Genomic DNA, 10,150 nt, shown 5'->3' with positions numbered 1-10,150 from the left:
GGGGGGCATGCCCTCGGGACCCCCTAGCCTGTTTACACGCGCTCCGCCGCTCGACCCTCATGAAAGGGAGGGGTGTGCTGGGGATGTGCTCTGGGAGTCAAGGGGGTCATAACACAAAAAATGTTGGGAACCCCTGTGCTAGATTATTCGGTGAAGAAATAAAAATGGCAGAATACGAAAATGTGACTGTGGTGCCATCTTTAGGTTAGGCCAAGTAAAAAAAATACCAGTCGATCATCCGGATTTGTTTGTAAATAGGAAGGAGGCCATATTTATTTTTATTTTTTTTCAAAACGGCCACCACGTAAATGTCATGCCATTTTTTTTTAACCTCCTCTCCCCTCCCTTCAAAAAACGCAAACCATGTACCTGACATGCCATGCCATTTTATTTTACCTTCCCACCCCTCAAAATACGACACGGGTCATGTACCAGACTGGTCAGTTTTCTACCCCCAAACAAATATTTTGTCGTGGTCCGTATACACGACACATCACCTACCCACTCACTGGGCCTATTAAAAATAAAATCCACAGTTATAATTACAAATACATATGTATGGCAAAACACAAAAAACTACACAACCACATACCACTGCTTCAGGACTTTAGTTCCTGTCGGAATTTGCAAACGGATGAAAGCCATCTTCAAAAATGAAGCTAATTCATGAAAATGAAGACCCCCTTTTAAATGTCTGATTTAAAGGTCTCTGAACTGCAGGAAAAATGGAGCAGCTCGACATTGCCACGCAATTTGCTAATTTTAAAACCAGTAATATTTTGCATCATTTTAATTGGAAGCGTGCACTGAATTTTACTGCAGCAGCTGCGGTAGAACTTCCATATACACACATGTACACAGATCAGTATTGCTCGCATATTGGGCATATACCACATGTTAAGATAGTGAACGGAAAGCATCTGTTTGCTCTTGGTGCTGTCGCTTGAAAGAACCAATAAAAACTCAGCACCGACATTGGGAAAATGATCGATTCAATGAATGGTGCAAGAGTCGTACACGGAGATATGAATTTTTTTCGGGATGTTTGACAAAATAATGAATACTTCAAAAAGGAAGCAGGTGGGGATGATCAACTGCTATTTTATTGCAGTCAACTGCACGTCTTTAATCGATCAACTGCACGTCTTTAACCAACAACAACAACCGCCGGCATAAATGCCGACAGAAACCCGAAAATTCCCGATCGGGCGAAACCCTGCCCCACCACTGCCGACAGGATCCCAACATTATGATCGACAAATTAACCCTGCCTCAAAGGACAAAGGATTAACCCTGCGTCATCTGCAACTAAGCCCCGCCTTTAGAAAGAGCGGGGCCATGAGGCCACGCCCAAAGTTTCAGAATTGGTCAGGGTTTCGTCATCGAGAGGAGGAAGAATCTCTCTCGGTCTGGCTATCACACTGGGGTGGACGCTTTTGTCTGGCTCTTGGCTGCGGCTGGCTCGTGTGCGCCTTTTGGGGAGGACTGTTCGGAGCTCAGAGAACCTTTGCATGTTGGAGCCAGGGGTGTTTGCCGGTGGTGTTTTTCGGAGGGAGAGAAGAGCGGAGGACCGGCCTCCCAAACCCCTTCACGTTCGTGGCGATGCGAAGAGTGACTTTGCGCCATCTGGTGCGTTTCCCGCATGAGCGGCTTTGGGCCACGACTTCATTCGAACACCTCATCGAGACCAAAGCTGAGTGCCGGCAGAAATCAGGGGATTTTCTTTTATCATTCCCCTGTCTGTGTTTGAGTCTGCATGTGGAGGTACGTCGATTAGGATTATAGATTTACCTCACCGTTCATTTTCGGTCTGTGCATTAATTTCATTCATGAAAATTATTGTACATTATTATTATTATTATACATTATTATTGTACATTATTATTATAAAATTATTGTAAAATGAAATTAATTATTGTACATTTCATTTGTTGTCGTGTTTCTGTGTTTGTGGGTTTCAGATAAAACCCGTGAGCTCCGTGCAGGTAAGCATCCCACTCCTTCCCCCGCGCACGGCAGACCACCCACCAGTTTCGGCAACGTGCCTCGGAGTTAAGGACCGTGCCTCGGAGTTAAGGACCATTAAGGCCTTCCGCCATCCTGCGGTGTTAATTGCGGGTGACACGACATTTGGTGACGAGTGAGGATTTGAATCCATCAGGAAAGCCACAATCCAAGCGAGCTGAGCTGGAAAATTTTGAAATCCAAATTTAAACGATCGTCTCTCTCACGGAGGGAGGGGATTGTCGTTTTTGGACTGGGCTGTCCAAATTTATAGTGGATTGGTGTCAGGATATAACGCAAGACAGAACGTTGTCAAATTTAAAGGATTTTTTTTTTCTGAGGTAAATATAATCATATGCAGGGAAAGCTTCTCGTCACATAATGGCGGACGTGCACGGAATGGCGGAGCGGCTCAAAGGGACCGAGTCGTGGATAGATGTTGATGAGGATAGGATTGGAACCTCCCCAGTCCCAAGCGTCAGTCCCACCTCCTCCACAATAGCGGAAAACGAAATGCAGGGAACAGGTACGATGTCCAGCCAGGTCATGTTGCAATTAATAATTGAACAACTGAATGCTCAGAATGAACAGAGTGAACGAATGGAGAATAATATGAAGGAAAGGAATTGAACAATTGGAAAACAAAATTAATGCCCAAACGAATGAAATGAAGGGAATTAGTGAATGAAAGGCTGGATTGGAGGGAAAAATTGAGGGAATGAATGAACAAATGAGTGAAAAGGAATGAAATGAGGGAGATGAATGAACAATTGGAGGGGAAAATAAAGGATATAACTGACCAAATGAACGAAATTAAAGAGGGAATAACACAAGAACTGGGGGACGAATTGATGGAATTGAGGCAAGAATGGAAAACCAAATTCAAGACAGACTGGGAGAATTTGAGACAAAATTGGACACTCAAATTGGGGAAATGGAGAAAAACAATGGCAGCAGAATTTGAATTAAAATGAGAGGAAATGGCATTAAAAATAGAAGAGTGTGAAACCCAGGCTGTCCGAATGAGGAAAAAGTTGACCTGAAGGGCTATCACACCTGTGTGGATGCAGAATGCAACAGCAGGCAGAGGAATGGGGATTGTTGAAGCACCAAGGTGGTGAATTGGCAGAAGAGGTGAAGGAATTGGAGTCCCGTATTGCAGAACAAGAGTGGGTGTTTATTGATAGAGGCCTGTGGGGGCCACAATTGACTAGGGAAAGGATGGATGAAATATTACAGGAGCGGCTGAACACTTTGGACAATACCATCAAGGGGGAGGTTGCTCGAACCCAACAGAGTCAGTGAGATGAGGTGAGTTGATCCGTGAAGCATCTCCAGGATGAGATCAAGGTGACCGAGGGGATCTTAACCACGACCCACAATTTGGCACAAGAGGCCCCAAAATAGAGTACCCAGCTCGGGGAGGGGATGGGGGTGTTTCGGCCCCGAGCTGGATTTGGACAGGGGGGAGTCAGGGAGTAGAACCTCGGGAAAGGCGATCCCCAAAGTAAAATTGGAACGGCTGCAGGGAGGGGCAGAAAAAACCCAAAAAGGGGTTGTAACCTGCAGAAGCGGTTGGACACCCGAGGCTAAAATGTTTAAAATTAAATTCAAAATTAAACTCAAATTTTAAATGGGAGTTTAATTTGGCACATTCTTGGAGGGAGTTGGTCCCCGGGCTGAGGAATTTTGACAAGGGGAGGTCAATGAAGTCGGCCTCGTGGAAAATTGCCCCCCCATTAAATTGGATTGTGACAGGCAGATGGGGAGCTGCGTTGGTAATATTGGGATGTGGGGTCCGATCACTAGTGTTGTGGTACGACCTGGGCCCCATGGGGAGTCTGGTGGAGTGTGGCATCTCTGATCCATCGGGGCGCCGCCCGAGCGAGTGCCTTGGGCCGGCAGGGTCGCCGGACCCTCGTGGGGATTGAGACCTTCGGGGGTCCGAGCCGGTCTCTCACAGGCACCTACCATCGTGCATCATGACGACCACGAGGGGGAGGAATTGCAGGACGCGCTTTGGTGGCGGCGGCACTGACAGCCAATAAGGGCCTGATGTGGTGACCGCCTGGGCATGCAGCCTGGCAGCCTCTCCCTGAGACTCTGGGACAGCCAGCATGTGGTGACCTGCCATGCTGTGCTGGTCTATGGACGCAGGTCGAACCGCATGGACAGGAATGGGATAGCCCACTTGACAACCATTGCAGCCTCAGTGGAACATAATGGTATGAGCATGATCTTCCACCGATGTTTCATTGTGATTTATGGGCTCTCGGCTTGAGAAGAGAGCCCTGGGTTTGATTGTTGGATAAATTGGGGAAACTATAACCAGCCGAGCATACAGGGCCATGCTCAGCTGGCAAGTGGGTGGAGAAGCACCCTTCTTTGGCGAAAATAGGGAATTGTGGAGGAATTGGCATGGGTAATTTGAGGGTCAGATGCAAAATTGAGGGGAAATTTTGTGAAGCCATGGTGGACACTGGGGCCTGTGGCACCATTATTAATCCAAGTGTGTTCGACCAAAGTGTTGGAGGCTGGGAGAAAAATTGAGAGGTTAGCAGGACACAGTCTTCAACTGGCTATGGGGGCGACGGCTCCAATATTGGGCCACGGAGTTGTAGGGATGGAGTCTGGCAGTCTGGAGGTCAATATGGTGGTACGGGTGGCCGAGGTATGCGACCAATGTCTTCTGGGATTGAGTCTCCTGGTGGAACACAATCCTTTGTTTTCACTGACGTCACAAATTACCCATCTCGCATTGCGCGGCGGCCATTTTGATACCCAAGCTAATCTGTCCGTGTGCGCTGATATTGATTTGTTGCGTTGGTTTATGGTGAATGCGGATCGCAAAAAGTCTGTTTTATAAAGTAATTTTGTTTGTTTTGTCACGTTCATGTGGAGTGTGGTGCCATCTAGTTTATATTATGTATTGTTGCCCAACAAACACAGAACATTCGGTTTAAGTTTGCCGTGGACTAGTGAACTGGTGAACACCTGGGCAGTGGGTCAACCTGCAACCAACTACCTGTAGAACAGACTTGGAGTGTACGTAAGGATACGGTAGATCCAGGCTTGAGTATGGCTAGCAGTGCGAGTGCCAACCTTGGCTACCAAGAGACGCTCCCCCCGGACGTTCTTGTTCGTTACAAAGAGAAGATTTCTGTCATTGGGTGTGACCCTTATGGTCTATCAAATGATCAATTTGAGAAGAATGTGAGCAAGTGGCCTCAGGTGACCCACATCGACGTGATCAACGACCTGTTGTTCAGCAAATCGGCCTATACCAAAGATGAGTTGAAGAAGTATAAATCCCTCGAGGCATACAGGTTGTACCAAGATGGATGGGTGCGACAAATCCTACACAAGGAACTGAATGACGTCCACTTGATTCGATCCAAGGTATTAATATATTAAACAAACATGTATTTTTTAAAGCTGCTTGTGTTAATGTTATGGACCTGATTGATTAAGTGCCCTCCATTTGTTCAAATGTATGTATTGTATTCAATATCATTAATGATTATAGTAATTGTATGGTTATACAATGAAACATGTTCTTACTTAGTTAACAAAATGCTCGGAGCAGACAGGTGTGCGATCCCACTGTGATTCTGTTTGGATGTCACTGCGATTGATGGCAGCCTTCCACAAACGCCGCCTCTCTTCACTTAAATTTCTTGTTTCCTCACCCTGATTCAGTAGAAGTTTGGGCGTTTTGTAAAACTTGACTCCTGGCCTAACGCCTGGCCTGTTTGAACAACGAAATACGCCGCAAATTGGCATGACTGGTCGTGAACAAAAACTATTTAATGTGAATCCGCTGACGACGTTGTTCGAGAGGGTATCAAAATGGCCGAGGTGTCCCAGGGTGCCCTGCGCGCGTGCTCCGATGACGTCACAAGAAAACAAGCAATTGTCAACTTCACCTTGGGTGAGGTCAAATGTGGTTGGGCACTAGGAGGCTGCAATTGGTCGGACTGGTGGATGACGTGGAGGCGCAGGGGAGGTGGCTGGGGGATGCCACGTACCGTGGGAATGGCGGAGTTGGCAGCAGGTGCTCACCACATTGGCCAGCTTGGGCTAGTGGAGCCGTGGTCCTCAGTGGGCTGGAGGATTGATGGTGGGTCGCACCCTTGTGGGCACTCGTGGGCCAGTGTAGCAGAGGTCACCGGAGGGGGAGGATCCACATGCTTGCCAGTACAGCCGAACATTGGGGGAAATTGATTGGGCCCATGGGATAAAGGGAAATTAGGAGTGGCGGATGACACTCTTGGACCCGACCAACTCGTGACGACCTGCACTTAAGGTAAGGTGCCTTGATGTTTACTGTTCCAGGTGTTCGGTTCTTGCTCAGAAATTTGGACATGGATAATTGGAATGGGGGCAGGCAAAAGTGACTCAATGGTCGGTAAGTCGATCGGTTTGAATGCTACAAAGTGACTTGTGGTTGGTGTCTGTTATGTGTAAAGGGTTTTGTGTTGTGTTGGTGTCTGTTACATGTAAAAGAGTTGCGTTGTGGTTTTTTTTTTTTTGTTGAATACTGAATCGAGGCTCGTGAAAGAGCTAACATTTACTTCACAAACAAATCAACCAGACAAAAAATATATATAAAAAGAGGGAGCGGAAGACAAGATGGGGAGAGAAGGGGAAGCACACAAACACAACATTTGAGAGCAGGGAGATGTGTGGAAGGGAGAGGGCTTGGGGGGAGGAGGCGTGGGAAGGGGGGCGGGGAGGGAGAAGTATAAAACACAAGGACTTCCAGGACAGAAGTTGGTATTTCAAAAAAGTGGAATTGGGGTGAAATTAGCGGGGGTAGAAAAGATCACGGTTTTGAATGGGGGAAGACAAGAGATGGTGGTGAACAGCTGTTTTAAAGACCTGGAGGGTGGAGTGGGATTGAAGAGAGTGAGGGAGTTTGTTCCAGAGGCGGGAGAAAAGAGGAATGAAGGAGTGAAGGTGAGCAGAGAGTCTTGATTTTGGCAGTTTAACCATAAGAGGGTTGCAGGCAGATCTTGTGCGACCTGTAGGAATATTTGCGGGACAGAGCCCAGAGAGAGCTGGGGGGGCAAGGCCAGAGAGGAGTCGGTAGAAGACGGAAAGACCACCAACCTGCCTGCGGTGAGTGAGTGAGAGGCCCTTGGAGTTAGCTTCATCGCGGGAGATTCCAATGATTCTGAATGCTTTGGTTTCAACAGCGTGAAGACGAGCTAGGTGTGAGGCAGGAGCACCAGCCTAGAGGGGAGAGCAGTATTCCATTGAGCTGCGGATGAAAGCCTTGTATGTTGTGAGGAGCTCAGGTGTGCCAAGGAAGGACTTCGCACGACGGAGGATGCCCAGTCGGCGACTGGCTTTGGAGGCCAGATTTGAAATGTGGTTTTCCCAGGAAAGATCATGGCAGACAGTGAGACCCAAAAGCTTGAGTGACAGAACTTCTTGGAAAGGATTATTCAGAAAGTGGATGGGAGGGTTGTCCAGTCGGTATTTTCGGAGAGACATCGTAAGAGTGTGAGATTTGTCAGGATTGAAAGACATGTTCCACTTGTTTGCCCAGTCTGTGATTTTGTCCAGGTCTTCAGAGAGTGAGGAGGCTGCAGTCTGTCGATCTGAGGGATGAAGAATGGAGCGACAGAGAGTAGAGTCATCAGCAAAGAGATAGAGAGGATTTTCAAGAGAGTCAGAGAGATCATTGATGAAGACCAGAAAAAGCACAGGGCCCAGAACACTGCCTTGGGGAACTCCAGCCTGAACAGGAAGAGGAGATGAGAGAAACCCATTCAGTGCCACACGTTGACTACGAATAGAGAGGAAGTCCGCCAGCCATGCGTGGAGATTTCAATGGATACCAAAAGAGGAGAGTTTGGTGAGCAGAGCGGGGTGCCAGACCGTATCGAAGGCACGTGATATGTCCAGGGAGACTGCTCCAATTTCCTGTTTGGCATTGAGGACCTCCATCCATTGTTGAGACAGCAGAAGCAGCATATCCAGAGTAGTGACCAGGTCTGAAACCAAATTGATGATCAGAGATCAAGCCATTGGAGAAGAGGAAAGATTTCATATCTGAAGCAATGATGGATTCCATGACTTTGCTGATAATTGGGAGAAGGCCGATTGGTCTGTAGTTGCTGGGATCTGTTTTTGCACCTTTTTGTGCAAAGCGGTGATGTTGGCAGATTTCCAAGCAGATGGAAGATGACCTTGAGCAAAAGAGAGGGTGAAGAGAACAGAGAGAGGGAGTGAAAGAGCGGAAGAACAGGATTTTAGGACCCGTGGGTTGATGCCGTCAGGTCCAGTTGCAGAATACTCCAGTCCAGTGCCGTCAGGTCCAGTTTGGAGTGTGAGTGTGGATTATAACATGTACACAGGCCATGGCAGTGTTGGAACACAATCACCATATTCGCATTACAGTGGCTGATAGTTGAATGGCAGCGGGGGAGGAAATTACATTTGGGATTTTGTGGGTGGGGAAGGTGTGTGTGTCCACACAGGGATGGACCATGCTGTGGAAGAGTGGTGACTGCAGTCCCCCCATCCCCTTTTTGTTGGATAACATTCTCCTTGTACATCCAGAATATTCTCCTTGTTGTTTCACACCCATATTTCACAATTTCACCATTCTCAGAAAGTTTCCAAACATTTAGTGCACACATTCACAACAAAACACTCAATGAGAATCAAATTAATTTTATACAAGAATAATTTTATTCCTCCTTCATTCGGAAGCACGTGTTCCCCATGCAACATTTAATAAATGTGTATGTCGGTAGCAATACTGTATTATCCAACAAGCATCATTTAAAATCGTCCCAAGCATCACTTCACTGCAGTCTTGCTTTCGGTCACCTCTTCCATGTCCGGTCACAATGCTTTGTTTTCTATTTTCCTGCTTGATGGGATGGTCTGGTAATACATGAGCACTACGTTTTCAACAATCACTTTTGGTTCATGCTCCCATAATTTTTCTGAGACCGGGATATTAAAGTTTTTACAGATGTCCCAGGATATTATTTCACAAACATTATGGTATATTTGTGTGTACAGCTGTTCTGGCATGAGCATTTTACATCCCAATCAAAGGCGATTCTGCTTTCTGTTTGTTCCTTGCTGAACCTACAAGTGTCCAGTTGACTCAATCCTGATATCTATCTATAATTCCAGCAATCTCTGTGTGTGTGTTTGTTTGTCTGTGACCGCTGTTTCTCGACAACCACGGGTCCGATATACTTGCAACTTGCCAGGTATATTGCTGGGGACCCGAGGATGTGCCTTTTCAAGGTTTCATATTAATCGGACAAGTAGTTAGCGAGCTATGTCCAAAAAACGATTCAACCAATCAGAGAGCAGCGAGCTATCACGTGTGCCGAACGTGGCGAACAGACTCTGCCTCGGACGGCACATTTGAGAGCGTATTCATTTATTTCACGTTGGCAAACTGTGTTGGCGTTAAACTATGTTTTAAAACTAAATAAAACTAATTTGCGATTCATCGTAACTGCGATTTGCGACCTTCCGGACAGTGAAGACTTCACTTCCGGCAGCCAATCACAGAACGCGTTGTTGCGAGCCGAGCCGAGCGCGTGCGCCATTACGGTTCGTAATTCGATTTCTTCCGGAGAAAATAATAATTTCTCGATTTCTTATGCGCATTATTTCTCCCAGAGCGAAGGGCGGAAGCGAAGAGCGTTGTTTTTTTTGTTTACGGGCGTACGGGCGGGGTAGAGCGTACGGTTAGCGTTTTTTTTTTTTTTTGGCAAGGAATGGGCACCCACGTACGGGCATGCCCTAGTATTCTAAAAGCCAATGGTTTTGCACCTCTTGCTGTTAGATGACAGATCCGCACCCACGTTGTTTTAGTTGCAAGCGGAAATGAGAGCAGAAGTAGACACGAAACACGGGAGAAGCGTGGTAAAAGCGGTAGCTTTCCATCTTCTGTCTTGTTTGCGATCAAGTGGACCCATGGTGGTACATCATAGTTTGTTCATTGTACGATGTATTTTGTGATTTTATTTGATAACATACAAGTGGAAAATCTGTGATATGTCAATTTCTCAGCAACTTGTTTACTCCATCGTTGGCAACTTGGATATGAAGTTGATGTGGTGTTTTGTTTTCGTAACTTTCGTTTGTTAGCCTAAAACCTCAACTG

This window comes from Myxine glutinosa, chromosome 5 (assembly GCF_964187855.1).
Source record: "Myxine glutinosa chromosome 5, kmMyxGlut1.1, whole genome shotgun sequence".
In the NCBI taxonomy this organism is placed as follows: Eukaryota; Metazoa; Chordata; class Myxini; order Myxiniformes; family Myxinidae; genus Myxine; species Myxine glutinosa.
This window is presented reverse-complemented; position numbering follows the sequence as displayed.